This window comes from Octodon degus, unplaced genomic scaffold (genome assembly GCF_000260255.1).
Source record: "Octodon degus isolate 3935 unplaced genomic scaffold, OctDeg1.0 scaffold00024, whole genome shotgun sequence".
Classification (NCBI taxonomy): Eukaryota; Metazoa; Chordata; class Mammalia; order Rodentia; family Octodontidae; genus Octodon; species Octodon degus.
Window position 1 is genome coordinate 8,433,128 of NW_004524600.1, and position 25,454 is coordinate 8,458,581.

The 25,454-nt window shown below is 39.1% G+C and overlaps 2 pseudogenes; both read left to right on the forward strand.

The window, feature by feature from the left end:
* The window catches only part of LOC101578209, a 54,824-nt pseudogene that overhangs the window by 17,623 nt on the left and 11,747 nt on the right, over nucleotides 1-25,454 (forward strand).
* Nucleotides 11,861-11,967, forward strand: LOC111816014 (annotated as a pseudogene).

Here is a 25,454-nt window from a genome sequence, read left to right on the forward strand (position 1 = left end):
ATGTGGTGCTGGGGGATCGAACCGCGGTCCCTGTGCTTTGCCAAGCTTGTTCCAAGTAGGTGCTTTAGACCACTGAGCCATCTCTCCAGCCCCAATGGCTGATACTTTATATAATTAGGTATTTTATAAAAGAATGTAACTGAGGAGGAAATTTTTACTAATATCTTTTCTCCTGTAATCCATTCCTACAAATATTTGTGATAAAGATGTGTTAGATCAGGAGCTAGAAATAAAGAATGGAAAAAACATAGCATTCATACGGTAAATATTTCACGATTATTTTGAGTGCATCATACTTTGGAAAAGGTGGTCAGAATTTGTTTAAAAACCAGATGACCAAAAATATGCACAGTATGTAACATTTATATGATGATCTTATATGAAGATTTCCAAGCTCTTTCCGTTGGTCCATCTTCTCTAAATCCCTAATATATGCCTGTGAATTCTAGTCATCAGATCTCCTTTCCATTCTTCACTCAGATTTCTACGTCTGTAATGGAGCTTCTAGTTGATTGAGCCAGGTGACAATTTTGCCTACCAGCCTTAGTAAGACAGGAAGGAGTCCCTTTGAAAGAACCCACTGTTGCCCTCACTAACATTGCCCTAAAATGAAATGTTCCCCCCAAATGGAGAAAGTGCTCTATGGCTAGACTAAATTATAAATTGAACCACCAACCCCACCCCACCCCCAAAAGGGTATGGAATGAAGTAGTGAATGGAGGATTACAAAATCTACACCAATTGAGAAGATGGGGGAGAAGCTCCTGGAGGGCAGGCAGAGCCATGGCTGTACTTCTGCTCGCTCCTGTGTCGACCAGCCGTTCAGTGTACCTCTCTCTCTCTAGCCAGTTACTCTACTCAGTTGGAAACTTCATCCCAAATTCTATTCTTGATGACTCAGAAACCATTTATAGTCCTATCTACATGGAGTTTATGAGATGCTTTTCTAATTTTTATTGAGGTGGTAGTTTCAAGGGGCTTCAAGGATATCGTTGGGATTCCATCCCTGCGTTTGTTTCATTTTTCTCCTTGCTTCCACTTTACAGGGAGAATTATAGCTTTAGCTGAAAAATGAAAGTCCTTCACCCCAGACATCTCCCTTTTCACCAGTTTACCTGGCACTACAATGAACCTAAGAAAGGCCTAGTTTTTAAACCAGGGGAAACACTGCTGTGTTCCCAGTGGATACACGTCACCCTTAGCATCTGAAATCTCTAAATCAGCTGAGCTCAGAGTTTCAGAAATTAGCTGGAAGACTTTTGCTAGCTAATTAAAAGCCTCATGTAAGAAATCACCTCAGTTTACATCCCCTGTATACACACCTATACTTTCTGGCTCTCAAAACAATAGCACCATGTATTTGTTGATTCATAATGTATGTTCCATCCAGCAAAACAAACATTACCTCTGAATGATAAAATCAGCAAGCTGGTGTTTTGACAAAGTTTTCAGTGGACTTTTCCATTGTTCTGTAGAGCAAGATACTTGGAGAGATGGATACACAGGACCACTAAAACTCATAGACACTCATGTATCTTTTTCTACAAGGTGTGTCAAAAGCAATGTTGTTCAGGACACAATAATGTATAGGAAGTATTTTGTAAATCTATGGAAGAAACCTGAAATTTAAATCAAATTCAGAATAATCACCAATTATCATAAGGATATATTGATAGCCCTTCCATGATGAAAGTTTCTGCCCAGGTTGACTTTTCACAGGGATAAGTTATCACGCAGAGGCTGGCTGGTCTTTTTAGGAGATCAAAGAGACACTCACTTGTTTGTCGCTGTTGCCACCATCAACTCAGACCCTTAGAACAGTTGGTGGGTCAGAGCAATCCACACACCTAGCATCATCCTCTAGCAACAAAGAACTCACTAGTGTTGTGATTTGTGGCGACAAGTTTTCTTATTTTTAAGAGGAACACCCTAGGGTGTTTCCCAGACAACTGGGATAACGAAGACATCGTGCCTTTGTATTGTTTTCTGAGACTTGTCGCCCACCCTGTCAAATACATCCTGTATCAAATATGTTCTTTGCATACATCCTGACACCAGTCACCTTCTGCTTTTAAATCTTATCATAAAGAAACCATCAATGGAGACTATCCAAATGATGTATGAGGAGACTGTGAAGCCATCAACAGCTCCCACCCCGAAAGGTGTCACAAAACGTTCAAATTTATCTTACCCAAAGACACAACAGCAAGACATATTTCTTACCAGGCCAACTGCAAGCAAAATTAATTTTAATGTCTTGTATTTATCATAGTAAAAAAAGAAAAATATTCACTCTATCAGCAACTCCAGAGAAGGTGTGTTTTATGAATAGAATGATTTGTTCTAATGGTGTTTGTAAATAGGATCACAAGTCCACATCTTGTACAGCAATTAACCACTAAGAAGAATGTATGCAGTGTATTATTTGTTGAAACTGTACTTCCAATTTGATTTGAAACTGTCTCATTGGTATCTGTTTATCAATAAAACTTTGGAAAAAAATAGAATGTTGGTCTTGGTAGTTCGGTGATTACTATAGCAGTAGCATTTAGAGTTTCCATTTAACTTTGTTCATTATAATCTCTTATTATTCTCTAAGAGTCACTCATCTTTGACAAAGTTTCAAACTGGAAAGTTAAATGAGCAGTCAAGACCATCCCAGTATTTTGTATTGCTTAGCATGATACCTAAAGCTGAGGGCCATATTACTACTTCTGATTTACTACATTGGTAAGAATGGAGAGATCCACAGCATCCTTTTGATGTCCCCTTCCAAAAAGGGCCATATCCACGGGGGTACAGTGGAAGCTGACGTCCTGCCCATTATGGAAGCTAGCCATGCGACCCAAATCTAGGAGGCAGGATATAATAGGTACAGCTAAGGCTCATGAGACAATACAACTGTGAGGGAAACCCAGTATGGGGTCAAGTCAAAGAAGATATAGGTTGGGAGAGATATTAATAGGATCATAAACCTTGAATCATTTCATGAGAAGAGATCAATAATTTAACAGTTGGAAATTTTAACAGGTCAGCCAGCCAGGGACATCTCAAATTGGCCCAGTAAAGATCTTGAGGTCAACACAAAATTTCAGACTTAGAATTGCCACTTTTCTAGCCCATGAAGACAGATTTCTCATCCTAGACTCTATCTTCAGGAAAAGAGTGAACACCCGGGGAGGAAGTTTAAATTGTGAATTTGGTTGAATATTTAGCTAAAAGTGAATACAATCATTTGAAAGAAAATGTTTAAGATCAAAATAGTTTTTAATTGGCTAATTTATATGCCTTCTCTCCTTTCCTATTGAGGAGAGAGACAAAAATGAAATTAGTTCTAGAAAAAAATTTTTAAACATACGTTAGTGTAGCCTGTAGTATTGGCTGCACTATTTATTGTGTGTTATTCTCAGTGGTAAATTATAGCTCTAAATATATCATTCTTCTTTCTTGCTGAACAATGCCCAAAAGATAAACTTTGTTTGGCAGGTAATGCATTGTTGTTCTGTTTCTAAAAGATGTTTCCAGAATTTTCTCCAGTTCACTTCATTTGCTCTACATTTAACTCAAACTGGCCAAAGTTCTTTCTTTATGTAGGCTTTCATGTTTTTATGTAAACCAGAAGCCTCAACGTGATTGGATATGAGTTGTGAAGAGAAGTCGAACCTGGTGAGTCTGGAGCTCAGGGACAGCTAAAACTGCCATATTAGTCCCCCTACAAAGAGGTACACCTACCACACATGTCACGCAGCTACAGGGCTTCTTGTACAGGTACATTTAGAAATCAAGTGAGAAACACAGGCATCTCAGGTGTCCCCCATTTGAGTTTTTTATTTTGTTTTGCTTTTTTAAATTTATTTGGTACAGGGTCTTGCCACACAGCTCGGACTCATAGTGATCGTCCTGTTTCGGTCTCCCCAGTACTGAGACCACAGGCATGAACCAGCTCACCTGGTTTCATGCAGTACTGGGATTAAATGGGTTCTTGTGCTCGCCAGGCAGGTACTCAGACTGCTGAGCTATCTCCTCAGCCTTGTCTCTCCCATTTGTTACAGAGACCAGACCATACCTGAGTTTTTGGAGAACATGGTCCCCCCTTCAGAGAAGGGGGCTCCGCACTGACAAGGATCAGGAGTCCCAAGTGCAACTCGGATGAACAACAACATGTGCTGAAAAAAGTGATCCTAGCCTGTTAAGCCATAGACTTCAGCTGACAAGAATTTACAGACCATACTGGGAGACGAAAGATACCAAGGCCAAAAGAAACTGGTAAAAGCAAGTCCCAACACCACGCATCTGTGCATTAGATGCTATGCACAGGAAATTCTCTCTTTCTTTTGTGTTATCCTACTTCCTCTTTCCTTACCAGGTAGTGTTACCTTAGTGGCCCCAGAATAGTCTAACACTGAAACTTTGTCCACACAAAATTGTGGCACTCAAATATTAAGCTTCATTGTTTATGCTGTGAAAACAAAATGCCAAAGATTTACTTTCTAGAAGCACGTACAACCGCAATACTATACAACACTACTGTAGAGTTTCTCCAATTTGATTGAATGTAACCTGCATGGAAAATGTTTCACACATGGAGGGATGCTGCAATTGCTAAAGCAGCTGTGTTCTTTCAGAGAATAGCCAAAATTCTTTGAGGCATTCCAAAACATATAGTCACTGTGTAGGTTAGGCTGCCCAAAATCACAAAAGACCTTTTGATAAAAGGGCTTAGTGACAAGTGTTTTCATGAGTGCAGGAGAACAATGGGCCCAGATTCCAACTCCTGCATGCGTACTTGACTCATCTCGTTTCTGACTCTTCCTTTGAACAAAGAATGAAAGTAGAGGTGAAGTGAGCATATACTGAGTCATATCAGGACTTTTACTAATTTCCAAAGAAATGTTTTAATACGCTGAACTTTGCACAGAGAATTGTGGGAGTTACATGTGTTCAGAAAGAGCCTACGGATGTATTCAGCCCAAGTCTGAATCAAAGAATCCAATACAATGAGTGTTATACTTTTTTTTAGTCAAAAAGAGTTGGATTTCTGAGTACTTTTCCAGTTAAATTGCCTGTGTAAAAAATAGGTTGAATAAATGCCAAAGCAAAATCTTATTTTACCAGAGAGAGAGAGAGAGAGAGAGAGAGAGAGAGAGAGAGAGAGAGAAACATTTTTGTCTGCTTATTTAAACCACTCACTGTGGGCCTCAAGACTGTAGTGGCTGAGTGTTGGCTTATATACCAGCCTTACCTCCATCTTTTTGCTTCTGCTATACAGGCCCCCTTCCCTCTTCTCTTTTTGCTAAGATTTTATATATTGGGTCTTTGCACATGATGCTTTCAATGAATAGAAAGATGTGTTCTAATAGTATTTGTAAACAGGATATCATGTCTTCATGTGTATAATGAATAACCACTAAGACAACAATATGCAATGTATTAATTATTGAAACTGTCCTACTAATCAGATTTGAAACTGTTTCATTGCTATGTGTTTCTCAATAAAATTATTTTTTAAAAAAAGAAAGAAATGTCTAATGAAACCAATTTGGGGAAGTTCAGTTTAACATGCAACATTCATAGGTGAGAGTCAAGAATATTGGTAGTTTTCAGTTTTGCTCCCATTTTAAACATGAGTGACTGATAGCTAAAAGCAGGGTTATGGCCAAATGAAGTGGTTCTATCATCTGGCAAAGTGGTATAACCTAGACATTTTCCAAGTGCTTCTGAATTCCTTCTTCTTATTTTGATGTCAACAAAAAATAAGAACTAGTCAGATGCAGTTGTTTGGAAAATATAAGTATGTTTGAAAATTGATTTCAAGTCCAGAGTATTTTACTGTCTTGGTTTCAATGTACAAACTGATCAAGCTATATTGGCATTTCCAAAGAAGTCTAGCTTTTCCTAAAACTGTGTATCAGTCAGCTTTCCTGTTACCAGGAGCCCTGATGCCTACAGCTTAAGGGAGGAGAGGTTTAATTTAGGGAACTAGAGAATCCAGTCCATTCCCTGCAGAGTCCAGTACAATAGTGTCACTGTGGAAATGCACACAGAACACAGCTATGTAGTTCATGGGAGATGGGGAGTAGAGCCAGGAAGCAGCACTAGTGAGAAAGAAGTGAAGGAGCAGATGCAGTACCCCGTGTCATGCCTCTGTGACCTCCCCAGAGCTCCCAGAAATGAGCTCCATCAATCTTCTGGGCAACTCTCAGGCCAATCAAGTTGACACAATCAAGCTTAACCATCACAAACTGTATGCCATCTAAGTAAAAACGGAGCTCCAGGAATAGAAAGTTTTCCAAGTGATAACAGAACAGTCAAGTACAAGCTGCATGAAAAATTAAGATGCAAAGGCTAGATAGAGGGAGGGTTTGTAAAACTCGGAAACAAAGCTCATCAAATGAGTAGGATGGAGATGCTGTTTTTGCATCATTAGTACATTTCCCGTCTTAGATCTCCCTTATTATCCAAAATAGTTACTGGAGTTCCACCAAGCACATTTAGTTTCCTAATTACAGAAAGGATAGAGAGAAGAAGGACAGAAAGATGCCTCAAAGATGTTTTATTCTTTGGGCCTGCCATGCCAGTCCCACCCCCGGGGTGCGCTGAGACAGCAATTGAAACTGGGTGTGACGGTGCTCACCTGTAATCCCAGCACTTGGGAGGCTGTGAACAGGCAGATCACTACAAATCCGATCTAATAGTGAGACCCAGAACATCCTGTAGACCCTTCCTTACAATACAGAAAAAATAAATAAATAAAAGATGTTTTAGTCTCTTTAGATGATTTTTCAAAATCCTACTCAATGACTTGTGTTTAATTTAACTGGCTATCTCTAACCTCAAAGACTAGGATATGTATTCTGCTAGTTGGCACATTGTCTCCCAGGATAAAACTGAGGATTTTACTTAGAAACTTGAAGAACATGAGCACTGAGTTGTTGGCTAGCTGGACCATCATGGAGATAATTGCTGGAGACCTACATTTCAGATAAGTTCAGCGAAGAGAGGGTCCAGAGGAATGCCATCAAAATTAAACAGAAAGGGAAACTTCTTCCCTCCTGAGAACAGAGGAAAATCCTAGTGCAGACTTTCTCTGTCAATTAGTTTTCAACGATCCAACTGTTTATTAGTTTCTTTGTCCTCAATCTCTCAAGCTTTCTTCTATTTTATAGAAAATGACGCATGTGGACTTATTCTCAATACGCTGGATTTTTTTCCCCAAATGAGTTTCTGCTAATTTACTGAGTTATTGTAAGGTTTGGGAACTGGAAACAGATACACGATTTAAAAAAAAAAAAAAAAAAAAAAGTTTGCCTTTCCAGTATTTCCTCTATAAGATGCTTTTACTGTTCACTAACAAAACCTAGAGTTAAGTTCCAGGCATAAATTCTTGTACACACTTCAAAACTATTACAAACAAATGCAGCATTGTTCTGCCAGCCTCTCTGCCCTTCCTACGTGTCCCATTGTCTTGAATTCTTCTGCTCCTGCCCAGCAGGCACACTGCATATTCAAGGCCATCATTCTCTTGCATAAATATTTCTTTTCAAGGTTAGTAAAATACATTTAGAACACTCAGTCGGGCTGGGTGCTTCCACTCATTTATATGTGAGCTCAGTGGAATTTAATTTGAATTTTCAAGGAGACTGTTATTATTCTATTTTACTTCAAGACAAAGCCATGGGTTTTCCCTGGTCTCTGACTATAATGTCATTTTATGTCTGCCATTTCCAGCCTAACAAAGGAGCTCCCAGTCCTGTGAACAAGCTGTTTCCAGGAGTTCCCGTAATCACTCGTACTCCTCATCCTCACTTTCCTGCCTCATTCCTGAGGGATTCCTTTTTGTGTAGCCACCATAACACTCTCAGGCTGTCCCTATGTGCCAACACTTCCTGAGAATCTCACAATATCCTGGGGTCAAATAAACCATTGCATAATGTTCATCGTGATGACTTACATATTCAAGTTATATTTTTAAGAAGTTCATACTTGAATTTGTGCAGCAGGGGAGACAGTTTGCCTACATTTAAGCTACTTCAAAGGTAGCATTATACAATCAATAAAGAATAAACCTCTCCCTTTGCTCACTGTATCTTTGTTTATTTTTTCCATAAGGAAATATTAAATAGATCATTTACACCGTGGAGCTTCCAAAATAAGACCAACGACAAATTCTGGATTTATGTAGAATTAGAACTTCACGGACTATATTTCCCAGTTGAAACTGAGATTCTTCTCAATGTAAAATGAAACAGCACAAACATGCCCACACATACACCCAACAACCTGTGTAGAAGACACTAAAGAGACAAGACAGATTTGGAACAAAACTGATGGCTTGAAAAGTAATAACAAAGTAGTCATATAGGGCTGGGGAGATAGCTCAGTAGAATAAGTGCTTGCCTGGCAAGTGCAAGGTCCTGAGTTCAATCCCCAGTACTGCCAAAAAAAAAAAAAAAGTAGTCATGTAGTGGATATGTATTGTTTGGGGACATTTAGAGATCCTCTCTCTTCTTGGGGTGATCAGTACTCTTATTTCTTAAAATGAGTGCAATTCAAGCCATGTCAGTTAGGCTGAGCTAGCTAATCCCTATGTTCAGGGAAGAAGCCAGAGTGTGCTAGGATTGGCATGGGTGTTTGTAGAAACTGCTTAGGCTATAGTAGCAAGATAGATCTTCCGTCTCTCTAGGGTGGCATGCAGTAAGATAAATGAAATCTGGAGTTACCCACTGCCATCATTCTAAACCATAGTAAACTAAATATCTACAAGAGATAAAACTGACTTTTAAAAAAAAAGTCAGGAGATACAAGGGGTTAAGAGATGGAACTCTGTAACAGCCTTTGGGTGTCATGATTAAAAACATTTGCTTTTCTATTTTAAAGAGTTAATATTAGGATTCTATTATTTTCAGTTAAGAGTCCATGTCTATGACAAATCAGAAGACAAATAGACCAAGAAAATATTCTGAAAGGATTAAAGGTATCTGCCTATGTACACAGTGATGTAGATCTTAGATTTTTAAGATTCTCCAGATTGCTTGAGCAATCTTACTGCTATTTTCAATTTATGTATACTAAGTTGGATTGATGGCATCTGCCAACTCAACTTTTCAGATGAAATATAAATTAAATACTTCAATATATGTGTGGAACTACTAGAGTTTTCAACATTTTACTGATCAATAGAGCCCTTTTCCAAAGTTTAGAGAAGGTAATTGAACTAAAAATCAATCATTTCCATAATTTTTATTTTGCAAAACAGTGTCAAATATGTTATTTAAATATTTTATTTACTTTTATATGAGCGACAATGGATGATTTTACGTAACTTCACTAGGCTACTTATTTTGGACTTACAAATAAATTTAATTTCTTCTGCATTACTGACATTCGGAAAGATCAAGTACTGTAAAATATCTTCTCTTTCAAGGCTGCCTAAAGTAAAAATTGTTGATTTCTGGTCTTTCAAAAATGTTGCTAAAATGACTAGCATATAACTTTGGATGTTTTGATATAAAAGACTTATTTCTGGTATTTAATATACTAATATATGGTTCCTTTTCAAAATGTTGCAACTACTCATTGATGTAAAAGATCATCATTGTTCTGCAGGGCAATGCCATGGGCTGCTCCACAACTAACAGCAAGGTCATCTGGCTCAGCTCTGCTAGAAAGAACTGTAGGTAAAGGACTGGCGTCGGTCAGAATTTAGAATTCCAAAAGCATGGAGCTTGGCTTGCATAGATCTAAGGGAAAATAATAAAAATTTCCTTGAGCATTGAAAACTGATATTACCCTGGTTACTGAAATCAAAATTTAGAACACGAACCTAAGAAATTTGAACTAAAAAAAGGTGTTTACATTTTCAACAATCACCTTGATAGACTTTACCAGTGGCAGCAGGGGCTACACAAGCAGAGATAAGTGAACAATCATCCAAACCCATCCAATTTAGAATGCATATAGCTGGGATGGATGAGTATTCACGCACATCCATCACATGTGTTGAGACAAGAAACATTTGTTAGTGATGTAATCAAAGTGAAGAGACTATTCTACCTTACATAATCTTTAAGAATTACAGGGCTTCTCTCTGCCAAAGTCTTAATGTATAGATCATGCAGTAGCAACCATTCATATTGCCCTTTCAATTTTTATAAGCTATAGACAATAGTTTTCAAAAATTAAGAAAATACAGTACCTCTGTAAGTCATGACCATCTATCTTCAAACAATACAAGTCCAATAATACCTGAGTCATATACAGGGTGAGTCAGTCAAATCCAGGGCTGAGATAAGCGTGATTCATCATTAAACTGAATTCATATTCATGCTTAACATGCTTGAAGGGAAGCACAAGAGATTAAATTATTTTTAAAATGCATCTTCTTGACAAACTCACCAGATTTGCAAGTGGAAATGGCAACTTTGATGCCAAGCTTTCCCAAGTAAATCAGATACTTCCGCATAGCACAGGCAAGGCCACTTGTTTCAAAATCACTGAGAGGTACAAACCACATGGGGCAACATAAGAGGAAAATTTGAATGCCCAGGGCTTGAACTCTGTGAGTGTCAGGGGCTTATTGGGGTTGTTGCAGAGGGAGAAAAGGGGCCACGGAGCTCCCACTCTCTTCCTGTGTGCTGTGAGTGAATCATTGCATCTCTCTGAACCTCAACTTCATGACTGACAAATTGAAATGACACAAATCAGTCTACAAGTCCCAGCAAGTCATGGGAAAGATGGACTGTGTGGTTTGTTCTCCTCACCTCTGAAGGAAAAAGAAAAACACCTCTCCTCTGGCCTTGTCCCATAAGCTGTAATTCCCACTCATCACTGTTTACAGATTAAGGCATTTATTCTCAGGCCTGCTACACAATAGATCATCTAAAGAGTTTTGAAAATGTCATTCCCTAAACCTCATCTCAAACCAACCAAATTACAATCTCTGATGGTGAGTCAGGCACAGGTAATATTTTTTGAAGTTACCCAGGTGATTTGTGTGCACCACCAGGTCCGAGAACCATGAGAACACTTGTTCTTACTGTGGACCCCAAACGCATCAGAAGCACAAGGATGCTTGCTAGAAATGAAACTCTTGAACCCTACCTCACATTTCACATAGACTGAATCAGAGCTGCAGAACAAGCCATCCTGCAACCGGATCTACACTTTAACAAGTCCTCCAAGGAATGCTGGAGTAAGCCAACCTCAGAAACGCTGCAACTGATTAAAGATCTCCTTATAACTCCATGCTGCCTGGTGAGATAGCTCAGCGAACTAAGCATCTGCTTAGGCAAGTGCAGGGACCAGGGGTTCGATCTTGTGCACCACAGGCAGCGTTGGTCCCACCCCCAGGCACGGTGAGTTGGTCACTGAGTCCGGGCGTCGTGGCGCACACCTGTAATCCCAGTGCTGGGGAGGCTGAAAACGAGAGGATCACTATGAGTCAGATCTGTGTAGTGAGACCCCATACCAAATATATAAAAAAAAAACAAAAATAAAAATAAACTCTGTCACCTGGAAATGTTATCTTGTTGAATACCTGATGTAACAGTAGTACTTTAGGATGAACTAGCTTGTCATTTTAATATATTAGGCACTTAATCTTTTTCTGAAATGTATGAGACAGGATAAATAAGCATATATGGAAAAGTAAGTAGGAAAGGGATATGGCCAATACCATTCAGTATTAGCCACAAATGCAAGACACTACAAAACACGAAGTTTTGTACCATCCTTATTAAAACACTTAAAAGAAGCAACTACATTACATTTCATTATATGTTTATTTATCCTAATATACCTGAAGTATTGCCATTTTAACTTTAATCAGTATAAAAATAGTGTGGTATGAGATGCACTCTAAAAATCTTTTAAAAAGATTAGCTGTCCCCTTGACAAGGTTGGAAGAGGCCCTCAGCCTAATAACACAATAAGGGCATTGCCACTACATTGTGGCATGAAAAATTATTAATGAGACATTCTACATTGATTTTTTGGATCCAAGACTTGAACTCTGGACCTTGTGCTTGCCAGGCAGGAGCCATATCACTGAGCTATATCCCAGCCCTTCTACGTTATGTTTTTATACTTTGAAATTTGGTATGTGTTTTACAGACAGAACACATTGTAACTTGAACAAGCTACATTTCTAGTGTTCCACAGGCACTCCTGACCCGCGTCTGTCATATTGTATAGCACACAGCTTGATTAGGATTTATCAAACATTAATGTATAAACGAACTACCCAGCAATCCTGGAAATGTGCCCCTCATTTAATAAGTGTTTTCATCTGTTTTCTGTCACTTTAACAACATACCGGAGACCAAGTAACATTAACAATAGAGGTTTATCTAGGTCATTCTCATGGGGGATGGGAAGTGCAACAGCCTGGCACCTGTAGCTGCTGTGCATCTAGTCAAGGATCTGTGCTGTCACCCTACGGAAGTCTCACGTGGCAAGGCAGCAAGAGTATTCAATCCCGGGCTCTTTTCTAAAGCCACCCTTCCCATCATGGGATCCACCTCCTAACGATCTTAATTAATCTTATTACTTCTGAAGGTCCCAACTCCAAATACTGCCACTGTATGAACTTGAGGGTTGATTTTCCAACAAATGAAATTTAGGGAACACGTTTGTGTCACAGGAATAGGTCTGGAGAGTATATTTATAAGTTCTCTCATCTGGCCAGCTACATAATTGATAGAACCCAGTGCAAAATTTAAGAATGCAGCATCCTTGTTCTCAAACTAGAAAAAAAAAAAAAACCTTCAAGGTTACTAAAATGCTATCCTTTCTTCTAGTCTCTTTCCTACCTGAAATATCAGTTTTTATTTGATATTGCATGCCATGGGCATTGGGTAAGGTGAAGATGGGAGGGATAGTCAAGTGTTATTTACAGACCTTTGCAATAAGAGAATGTTGCCCTGGGTGTGACATGTGTGCATGTGTCATTTCATCTCACATCTTGACTGTTATTATTTTTATGTTATAATTTATAACTCTGGTCTACAACTTATAGCTCTATCTCAGCAGATGGGCAATTATGAAAACATTCTGCTCTTTCCTTCAAATAAAACTGATTTTTTAAATTAGGTTACTTGTAGAAACAGGAAAATGAAATAATCCCAAAGCTTCCCAAGATTGTTTACTACAAAAGTTAGATCTTCTTGTTTCCCTCGAAGAGATAAATCACCCTTTTTCAAACGTGGATGCCTTTACTTCCAAGACAACAAGACAAGGTGCAGAGTCCTGGCAGTTCAGTTTAGAGAGCACTAAACTGCTCCTTTAACAGTGGAAGGTGTCAAGAGAAGTTAACTTCAAAGAGACATTTTTCCTCTAGTCTCCTCTTCTAGACATGCAGATCTAAAAGCTCCTAGGGCTGGAGCTTTTGTCAGAAGTGGTGTTAAGAACTGGACCTGCCAGAATAATTAAAAACTCCTCTCCTATCTTTCTTATCCATTGATTGAGGTCTTAAGGTGGTTTAAAAGGAATGTACAACATAAAATAATTAAATTTAAAAAGCAAACAAGACAGCTGCAATGCAGACCTAAATTTATAGGCCAAAATATTCAACAGTGATAATAGTTGGTTTGAAAATCGTTTCAGAGTTTCTTGTTACCCAAAGTAAAAAAAAAAAAAAGGGAAACATTGCCAATTTCTTTGTTTTCCCACATTGCTCATCAGGAGAAAAACATCAGTATTCTATTAATATTAATGCGAAGGTATTTGCCAATGCCATATTTGCTGGCTATTTCTTGTGATTTCTTTCAATAAAAAGCAAAATTACTACAAATACAACTGGAAATAATGTGGCTATATTCCCTGTAAACTCATTTCTCTAGTTCCATTTCATATTTGGTGACTAACAGGTGTGCATATATTCCCACGGCTGGGGATTAACATGGGGAGGTGTGGGTGGACACAGGACATGTGGCCAGCATGGACACGCTCTTGGAGGAGACAAAGTCTATTGTTGATTGATTACATGACTCTTCATCAAGGTGCAACAAAAGTGAAATCCACTGGTAACAGCCTATGACTGAAGAAATGGGATCCTGTATTAAGCTCAAATCCATGAAACTTACTACCAACCACTTTAGAAATCAAGTTGTTCCTTTATACACAAACTGAAGATTGGATGGTGCAAAAGGTAGTATGTATTGACAAACTTGTCCTGCCAACAGGTGGCTTCTTAGGAATATATTGACAGTCTAAATTAATGTAAATGATTCAGGTTGTAAATAAATGTTAGCCCAGCCAGGATAAAGCTACAAACACTAAAAGAAGGTCTTAAAACAAGACTATGAGGCCTTAAGAAAGGTGCCTAATTCCACCATGCGTCCTCATGACCTAATCCCTCATTTGAACACAAGATGAATGTATCTTGCAACCAGGCATATCAATGAGGTGCTTATAACTAAGGTAAATTACAAATGCCTTTATCACATTAGTAATGTGCATACCCTATCCCAATGAATGTGGGGTGCAGCAAAGGACCAACTAAATAGTAAAAAGAAGGTGGGCACTGAGGGAGAGGTGCTAGCACCAGGAGAATGAGAAAGCGAGGATTTCATAGCCCAAAGAGAACATTTAACAAGGTCCCAGTTACTTATAAATATACAATCTACAAATGTAATGTACTAAAATTCCCTGAAAAGTCTTTGGCTTTCTCATGTCTGTTTCACACATGAAAAATTCTACATGGTCACTTAATTTATGCTGAAGTGATTACACAAACTTTGGGATTTAAACAAAACATTCCATCATTTATATTATTTAAAATTTATCGTTCTGCAATAAAATTGAAGATCTAATTTCCTGAGAGTTCATTCGAGACATTTTTAAAATCCCACTGAAGAATGAAAATATGCATTTATAGCTACTCTAATTTTAATTAGTTTTTTATTTTGGCTATTACACTAATTGTTATTTTAATTAAACTTTTTACTACTAGTACTCATTTAATGCACTGAATGTTATTCCTGCCTAAAGGAAAAACAGTTTAATATCACCTGAAATTCTATAGAGTCTTTGTAAAGTTAATTTTTCTCCAAGGACAGAAAATGCCTGCACCTCAATAATCTGGAGCCAAAGTCATGTCAGTTTCACTTGAACGCTCAGTGACCCAAGAAGAGGATTCCTAGAGCCTTTATTGGGCAAAAGAATATTGCCCTGAGTCTCATAAAATTTTTACTGTCCAATCAAACCTCCAGCAATTGAATTCATCCTCATTTTCCTCTTCCCACCCTCACAATAGAAAGAATAACCTCTAGATACAGGTCTCTAAGGAGCCCAGCCCATTCAATCCAGGGCCTAATTAAGCTATGCCATCAGCACCCTGTGGTTCACGCTCTGCAGGATCATAGATGAGCAAGCAGCCCTTTTCCTTCAGAGCTCGTGGGACACAGATGTGTGTGTCACACTTCTCCTTCATATTCATCCTCTCTGACCAAGGTTCAGATCACATCTGACATCTTGCTTGCAATCACAGACCAGTGATTAATTAATATCTGTCTTTTCCAACAGAACACATGCCCAAGGAAGAAACACTATGTGTAGTTTAGGCGCTGCTGTGCTCCGCATGGTGCTGAGCACACAGTGAGTATTTGTTGAATGAACGGAGATTTGAAGTGGAAAGGAAATAGAAAGTTTCATTATGTCTACCACTCTCTCAATCTACATAGTGAAACAGAGAGTTATGGTTCTAGTTCTCATTTGTACTTTAGTTAAACTCTACATTTCTGTCTTGTATTATACTTTCGTTAGAAAATTCTATTCTGATTCTCTAAGTTTATTTGCCACTAATTGGTGGCATTGCATATGGACAAGCCACTGAACAATGCCAAGGGATGGTGCCCCTTGCATAACATAGCAGTCACCAAGGCCACTGTACGACACAGACATCCGGCCTAGAGATGGTGAAGAGCTTTATGGAACAACAGGCCTCTCAATCAAATTATGTCAATACCAGAGGAATCGCAAACTACTCTGATATTGTGCCCACCCCGGAAGATGCTACAGACTTTTCACTCTGACCTTTGTCTCTCATCTCATCAAATCTAATCCTGCCTCATGATCTATCCTCTTGCACTTAAACTGAGAGCTAAGGAACAACAAGGAATATGCCTATAAATGAAGAGACATCTTATTTCCTTATTTCTTGCCTTCATCTTTTAAAAAGATACCTTGACATTTTTCCCCTTTAGATTCTTTTGCAAAGATAAATTAAAATCCCTGTCAACAACTTTCAGTATTTTAAGTAATATGTATTTTTTAAAAGATAAGTGGTCAAAGCCACCTTAGAGGGTCAAAGCCATTAGAACACTTTTCACACTGGAGAACAAAAAGTCAGAAAATTTATGATCATCATTGTTCATCCTAATCTAAAGGAGAAGGGCTGGTCAAAGGGCAAATGTCATAGAGGGCAATGTCTTGCTGCTTGACCCACATTTTCTCTCTGTGCCCTTTGCCCAAGTTCTAGAACACTCTGGCACTTACCTGGTTCTTATGCCAATCACAGCACATTCTGCAGACTTTGCCCTCCACTTGTTTTATGAAGACATCTAGGCTCCTGAATGACCTTCGCCCTTCCACCCATCCCCACCCTATTCTGTCTGTATCTAGATAGATTGGGGTTATCCAACCAGCTCATTTGCAGGAACAATAAGTGATAAGAGTTAATGGAGTTGGTCACAGAATGTGTTTACCTGGAAAATAAAATACAATGCTTTAAGCACAGAGAAACAAATCTCTACAGGTGACAGTTCAGGGAGGACAGTGTAGCACCATGCACTGAGTCTGTGATGGTAGGAGACTACTAGGGACCCACTAATGACAGTGGAATGAGAGTCCTCAATCTTTGGAATACATAAATGTATATGAGAAGGTCTACGTACTTGGTAGTACACATAAAACTTATTAGACAAAACACAGAGATAGAAGCAAGCATAAGTGAAGAAAGCGAAGTGGCACTGCTTTGGCTGGTGGTCTTGTCCACACTAGGTAGCAGGCAGCATAAAGCACACCACCAAATGGATACTCTTTGTCCATTCTCAGTCAACAGTAGAGTAGTCCCCACTCCACTCACATCCACAGCTCATGGAAATCCAGGATGTTGAAGCTTGAAAATTTTTTCTCCGTGTATGTCTTTTCCTAATACTAAGATCATAGGGTAGTTCTTTGTTCATCTTGCTACAGAGGAGCTCCTTAATTTTTCATCTCCTGAAGACACATTGAATTACTTGCTTTTCCTCTTTACTTTCTCCCACTGAATTTTCCAGGAATTCATGGAGAAAGGTAGGGATTACTTTAATAGCCTGGGAATTGCTTGAATTTTAATCTCCCAGAGCCAGGAAGTTAATCATTACTATTAAAAATGGTCAACATTACTCAAAGTTGACAAGCAAACTGAATTTTTCGTCAGAAGAACCTACAGTGTCCAGACCCAACCAAGTTTTGCACCCATGGATGCCAAGTGACAGGCCCAGTGAGGTCACGTGGACTAATTATAAACCCAGAAGTATAGAAGCAATATGCACCACCATTAAACCAAGACAAATGCCTTTTGCTTTCAGAGCAAATGATGGTATAGCAGTAGTTTTGCTTCCCCCTTGCTTCAAGTCTTCTATCTTATCTATTCCTCTTCATCATCCTTCATATACAGAAGAAACACTATTGATGAATCATCACACATTATTTACTTTCAATATTTTGATGTACTAAACCTGCTTGGGGAGTGCCAGGTCAGGACCTGTGCCATCAGTCTCCTCCCTTCCTCCCTGGTTGGTTCCCCAACCCACCCGATTCAATCTATCTCTCTCCCCATCGTAAGTCTCGCCTTCTCAATCCGTCATCCAGGGCCCTGTCATCTAACTGCCAGGTCCTCTTTGCTTCCTAAAATTATCCCTCTCATAGGATCACATCACATAGTCAGTTTTTAATAAAGCAATTGTCCCCCTAGAGTTGTCACATATAAAGAAAGCTCAGAAACAGAAGAGGACTCCAGGGACCAGCTCTGCAGCAGAGGTTTCCATGCATTGATTCCAATCCAGGTCACAAGCAGTGAGAGCCAACAGTGGCAGCCACTGCAGCAGGCTCAGGGAAGAAGACGTGTCTCTCTCCTCACAGAGCTCATAGTGTAAGGGGGAGGAGAGGCAGTATAAGACGGCCTGGAAAGAGCTACAGCACGAGAGAAGGGAGGCAAGCATTCCCTCCCAGAGAGGGAGGGAGGGCTGCTGGAGACAGCAGCAGCTCACCTGGTGAGCAAAGTCCTAGCAAAGGCTGAGCAAGCGTCACACTAACCCGGGGCTGGGAGGAAAGTAGTTGAATCTTAACCGTGACTCTGTGGAATTTGTGTGACTGGTTCAGGTTTTCCATTAAGGTAGCTGAAATGTACCCGTGACTACAAATCCAGTTAGTGGCAGGTATGAGCTGGGTCCTTGGGGCAGCTGCAGCCCATGGGTAGCTTGAGCCCTGGCCTAGTAACCCTAACTCAGGCTTCTGGTCACTCCTCGGTTCTTCACCCCATCCAGGCCCTCAATGAAGCAGGAACTTTCTGGTCAGAAAGGAGGTCAGACAATGCTGCAATCAGGCCCATAGGTTTTATCCCTGAGTCAGAAGACCCCCAACCAGGGAATCCTTCCAGTTCACCAGTGTTCCTGAATGTTCTCTCTCTTCTCAAGACAAGTCCTAGTGTCCAAACAGCACATAGTAAGTAAATATGTTTCTAGCAATGTGCCTGCAAATGATTCCTAAAAGCAAAAAGAAGCTTCACTTAGAACAGATCTGTCACAAATCCCTTCCAAGCAAAACTGTCTTTTGTAATTGATACATCTCCTTTCTCTGGAAGTGAGGCACAAAGGAAGTTTGAGAGACAGCCTTTGAGCCCTCCGGTCAGAGCCAAGGGAGAGGGTAGGAGAAGAAAGACATGAATAAAACAGTTAGTTTTCATGCCTGCCCCTTTCACAGACTCAGTGTCTGCTGAGGAGAAAGGAAGTGACGGAAATAAATGTCCACCACCAACTGTATTTACTTCAACCCCAGTGGCAAAAGGCAAACATCGTAGATATTAAGGAAATCAAACAAACATTTGATTTTGTTCTTTACTCAGTGACATTCAACTTGTTTAGGAACCTGTTTACCAGATACAAGCCAACCCCTCTCAGGTCATGGACAAGACTTTCCGGATAATGAACACCTCCTTTGTATGGGAATAAAGGTGAGACACCAGGGTACAGAAGCCCTTGCTGTTAGAGGTCTGTGGGCTGTGCAGATGGCAAAAAGTAATATGCTTAATACTTTCCTTCTTAAACAAATCCCTGCGCATGAACTCCTTGCCCACTCACCAGGCCAGGTGATGAAGCTGTCAGAAGTTGGTGGCTAAGTTTTCAAGGGGAGTGGTATAAGGTGAGCACAGACCAAGAGCTGACTGCTATGGATGTTTTAGGAAAACCACATACCCCCCCCCTTTTTAACAAAAAACCCAGAGAGACCCTTTCTGGCTATAGCCCTTCTGGCTTCTCACAAGCCAGCCTAATGAGAACATGGCTCCGAAATAGCCCCATGTAGCTGTCTTCTCTCCTTAAGCCATCTGCTGAGTTATTTCTCCTCTTTGTATTCCCTCCATTCCTACAGGAATGATACCTATCTAAGACCTTGTCAATTAGTAGTAGTCTCCTAAACCTGAAAAAAAGACATTCCTAGGGTCTCACATTTCATCTAGATTTTTCCTCTCTCCCTCTCTCAAAGTCATCTATTCTGAGTTCATCCCAGGACCTCTCGTCTCTCTCCATTCTTCCTCACCACTATCTCCACCAGAGTAAAGTCTCAGGCAAGTCAGAGACCAGCCAATGGGCTAAGAACCAGGCGTGTTGCTTTTTAAGTTACCAGAGCTCATATTTAAATGACTATGGTCTGGCGCTTGCATTAGGACTGGGTAGCTTCCCCTCTTTCTGTCCCTGGTAACCAATGCACTTACACCCTTGAATCTTTCACCAAAGTCTGATAAGGGCACTGTATGTCATTCTCACTCTTCCTTTTCTATTTCTTTTCATCATAAATAGAGGAAATACAGTAATTGAAACTAAATGAAGACACGAGCACAGGAAGAGAATGGATGCCTAGCAGCCACATGTTGCCTCCATCATTTCTCCTGCATGAGGGAAATAGTAAAAGCACCACCCATTCTGGAACCTGTCCAAGTTCATAACCCAGATTTGAACTTTCACCGAGCACTTCGACACCTTAACCTTGCTGCCTAGTCTCTATACCTATATTTCCTCATACAACATAAGGAAATCTATAGCACCAATCTCTTGGGATTGCATGAGGACTAAATGATTCTCCCTCTGTAAAGTTTTCAGTGCACTTAAATCACAATTAACATTGACTATTATTACACCAGAAGAGACATGATAGGATCTCAGTCACTGAACGTTGCTACTTTCATAACCAAAACAACTACAATGACAACAAAAAGAAACAAAGCTTTAATTGATTGTTTATTTCTCCATTCAAGTTTTATTTAATATAATGTACTGTAGGCATGGCAAGCCTTTTGAGATTATAGTTTAGAGAAGCTATACATAGTCGAGAGACATTGACCAAGCAAGCATGAAATTAAATGACTCCTCCCACTGTGGATGTGAAAAGACTAGAGAGCAGGTCGACTCTTCCGAGATTTTCTTTGTGAAAAGATGAATTATCTAGCCAGGGGATGAGCCCTGGTGGTCTATAAATAAATCTCCCTCTTCAAGTCATATTGATGGAAGACCACCCTTTATGCTTTGGATTTTTATAGAAAGAACTGATGATATTATAACTCTAAAATCCATTATCTGAAGGAGAAATAGCTTGATTTTATAAATTGCTGCCATATTTACACTGTATTTCTGTGTAAATCTATTAAACGTCCAGTCACAGGATGATAATCAGTGCAAGAGCAGCATTCAAATATGTGAAAACTGTCACACTCGCTAGGGAGTAAATAGCCTGTGCACCGGCTGAACAAATGACATAGTACAATAGTGTAGAAATGCACTGTTGCACCAGAAAATGTAACTTCCTTAAAACTAAGATGATTTTACAGACAATGCTTGATCTAGGAGTTCTTATTTCTATATATAAAGCTAGGAAGTTACAGAAAGCCTCCACTCCATTGCAGCCTATGGTAAAATTTCATAAACAATCACAGGCATTTTATGGCCAAAGGCACCTGTGGCACCAGTATTCATTGCAGAAGAGCGCAATTGCCAAACCCTCAGTATTTCTCCATTCAAGAAGTAAGATGATCATGTTGTGTTTAATCAGTCATCTCATTTTTCTTAGTCAACAATTTATGACCTGTGTTTTTTTAAGCCAGTGACTATCCAAAAGCAAAATTATCAGACCTAATAGTGAATATGATTTCCTTCTCCAATCTATGCTATCAAAACCTTTAAGATGTGGATAAGTGCCAGGATCTCAGCTTCCCCATGTTCTATGTATGAGTCTGACCTTATAAAGATCTCTGTTTTTGCAGTTCAGGTTACTGGTCAGGCCAACGGTTCAGCTCAATCAACATTGATTTCTCTATGATGGGACTGGGCTCCCTCAGGCGCCTTTCTTCAAACATTGACTTTGAGAAATGCCAGTGTTTCTTCTGAAAAACACTGAATGCTTCCCACCTAAACATAAATATCATGCCATCTGGTAAACCCAGAAGTCCCATCCCTCACCCTGTGCAGTCAATGTCTTCAGTGATAAAATTTGTTTCTTGTTGGTGATAGGTCAAATACTCTGGATGAAAAAAAAATCAACTCATTTCATATTAAAACCTCCCACCCATTACTTGTTACCTCTTGGGCTAGCAATTGCAATATCCAGTGACATCAGCAACCAGTGCAAGCCTTCTCTAGACTCCATGCCTGAATAACTACTTTTGTCTTTTTTTTCCTTCCTTTTCATCATTTTCTTTTCATGATTTATCCATTTGTGTTTTTCAGCCATCACAGATTGTCTATTACTGAAATAAACTTAACCACATTTTCAATCTTTTTTATTTATTTAGTATAGGGTCTCACTATGCAACTCAGACTCATAATGATCCTCCTGTCTCAGCTTTCCCAGGGCTAGGACTACAGGCATGTGCCACCATGCCCAGTTTCAGTGGCTGGTTCAGCATCCAAGGCATGACATGCAGCACCAGGAATCAAACCTGGGTCCTCTTGCTTGCCAGCCAGGCACTTAGACCACCAAGCTATCTCCCCAGCTCTATCACATTTTTTATATACATCAGCTTAGTGCTGTCATATCATTCATCATGGGTCACATAAAAGAAAACAGAGCACTAACTTCAGAAATGCACACAGTAACTGCTCCATGAGATGGACGGTCCTATTGTATTTGACTTTTTCCAACCAAATTAGAATTAATTCATGATCAAGCATAAAATAGTTTGTTAGTTCATGCTCTAAGCAGGCTTCCCACTTGCTTAGTCTTAGAATCATCCCAGAGGCAGAAGAACCTGAAGTGAGGTTTAGGAGGAAAAAGCAGGTTGCTAACATCTACCAACAATGGGCATAAAAGGAAAGTGAAATCAAATAGTCTTAGAATTTCAGATTGGGAGTCGATGTGTGAACTAATTTGGAAAGGAATGGATTCATCAATTAAAAGGTGATTGACTCTGTCTCTCAGGCAACCAGTTTTAAATAAAATTTTCACACTCCAAGAGGCTGAGGTAGGAGAAGCACAAGTTCAAGTCCAGCCTGGGCAACGTGACAACCTACAAGGTCCTTTTTGAAAATAAATACAGCAATAAAAGTAAGGGGATGGCTGAGTGGGGATATAGCTCAAGATGGAAGTCCTGAGTTTAATCCTTCATGCTGGAAAATATACTGGGTTTTATTTTTTCATTTCCTTTGAGTTCCACCGTTTTCTTTCCAATTTGAAAAACTCTTGGTATGCCAGTGGCATTGTTGGAAGACCAATAACATGAAGAATATAAGGAGGAGAGACCAGTCATTGATTTAAAATGGTGACTTACTTAAAACATTCCATAGAAATAGTATGGAGACCTCTTCCATGCTGGGAGCAAGTTTAATGCTTAACCACACATGGTTCAGTGCCCTTGGCTCTGCCCTGCCCTGCAGCATGTACCCAAGTCTCCTGCAAGTCATGGGTCATTCATCACACTGGATTTTTCCTTAGCTCACCACAGCCTCAGAATTCACAATTTACTGCCAACATTCTCAGTTTTCCACATAATTAATAGAGCGCTATGAGAACTAGTGTACTTTGAAAACATCCAGCCATCACAATTTCACATTTGAACTTCTGAGTACAAGATATACTAATCAAAGAAAGATCAAAAGATTACCAAACAGAACATTGCGGATAGTTAGAGTTAATGAACTTTAAATGTCTCTTACTTCTAAAATTTAAAGATTGTGATACACAATACAGCAATGTTAGAAGAGGAAGGAAAAAATATTTAAGTGAAAGATTGTTTAAGTAACTTTTCATAAAGCATGCAGTTTAGTTCAAACAACCTGGAAGGATAGGCATCAGCATGCTCACTTTACCAATAATGAAATTGGGGTTTGTAGAAATTACTTGCCCCAATTCATACTCACTAAACGCAAATGCAAAAGTATTACATTTTATATACAGCATCACAATTTGAATCCATAAACACCCAGCCTGGAACTTTTCCACTAAAGACATAAACATTTTTCTAAAAACAATTGATGGTGCCATTACTGGATTCATCAATCAATATTTTCCCTTTTATGTGAACAATGGAGTTAAATATAGCTTGTTGACAGTGCTCACTCTGATAGGTGAGATTGTACATAACCGGTAAGTCCAGGCTTGGTTAGTCATCAGAATTATCTGGAAGGCACTTCTTAAAAAAATATTCCCTAGACCTACCCCAGATCTACTGAATCAGAATATCTGGGTGGACATGAGAATCTCCATAAATACAAACCTCTTCACAAGGAATTTTTAACAGTTATCCAAATAGGGACCCACTGAATCAATTCTGCTATCATTTGAAATGATATTTCAAATATTTTTTTTCAAAGTACTGCAACATCCTTCATTTCACTTCATTCTCATATACACTTGCTACACAGAATGTAAGTCAGATATTTTAGCCTTTTTATGTGAATTCAGAAATGCAACTGAATGAGAAGGAAATAAATCATCTTCTATCACCTTCTTAAGTAAAAACTTAACAACCAGAACAAAACTGGTCTTTTATACACAGTACTAAGGATGTCAATGTTAACTACTAGATGTTGAACCCTCTACTCTCTTCCCTGGCATTATTCCACTATCTGTGTGTATAGTGTTAGGAGCTAAATTGTGCCTTCACAAAATTCATATGTCAACATCCTTACCCTGAATATCTCAGAATTTGACCTTACTTGGACTAGAACTGTAGCAGACATAATAAGTTAAGAAGGAAGTCCTGGAATGATTGTGAGCCTTGATGAACCTTCACAGATTCAATGAGCTGTTCTAGAGAGGAGAAATTCTGCTTCCTGTCCCAGAAGTAACAGTGAGCCTCAGGAACCTTGGTAGACAGAGGGGAAAAACCCCACACACCTCCATTCTGTCTTTCATGGAGCCTTAGTCTGGAGGAACCCTGATGCCTGGCCCATATTCCTACACTGAGGGTCAGGCAGCCAGTGTAGAAAGCATTTTGGACATGGAAACTGTCTTCTCTGGAGGAACCTAGGATAAATCCATTTTAACAAAGACAAATATTTTGCATTAAAACTCCTTATTTATGATCGGTTCTGTTATATAACTATAGAGTTTGCTCCTATGATCTGAAGTACAAAATCAATCATTACTACAGTTGTTCAGTTTCTAAATTGTTCTCATTACTAATTGTACTATTGTAGCTATGATGTCATATCTGCTATAATTAATTGTTCTCCCTTTTGTGACAATATTGGAAAGCTCGGGGGTAATAACCTCACCATAGCCTGACACCAAAAGACTAGGGACTAAGCTAAACAGAAATCAACATATTATAGTCAATTAATTAGGAAGGTAGGATCTTGGAACAAGAAACAATCAAGAACCTCCTACACACAAAAGATGTCTCTCAAGAACAGATTATTCTAGGAGATACTTTGATATTACATCTATAGCTACCTACTACCAAAACTCGCAAGGACCACCACAGAAAACAAAATTAAAAAATTTTAAATATAATATGTCAAAATAAAGAAGCAAAATGCAGTCTTGGACCTCTAACCCAGCCAGAAGCCATATACCTGAAATTTCTGAAATGATAGCAAATGCAGTAAAGAAACAACTACATCAGCCTATACAAGAAATCATATCTGAAATAATCTCTCAGGTAAAAAAAGAAATGACAACCATAGTGAAAGAATTGTTCAGTATAAATAAAGAAGACATAGATAAAAAATAAAGCAGCATAGAATAAATAGTGGAAAACTTGA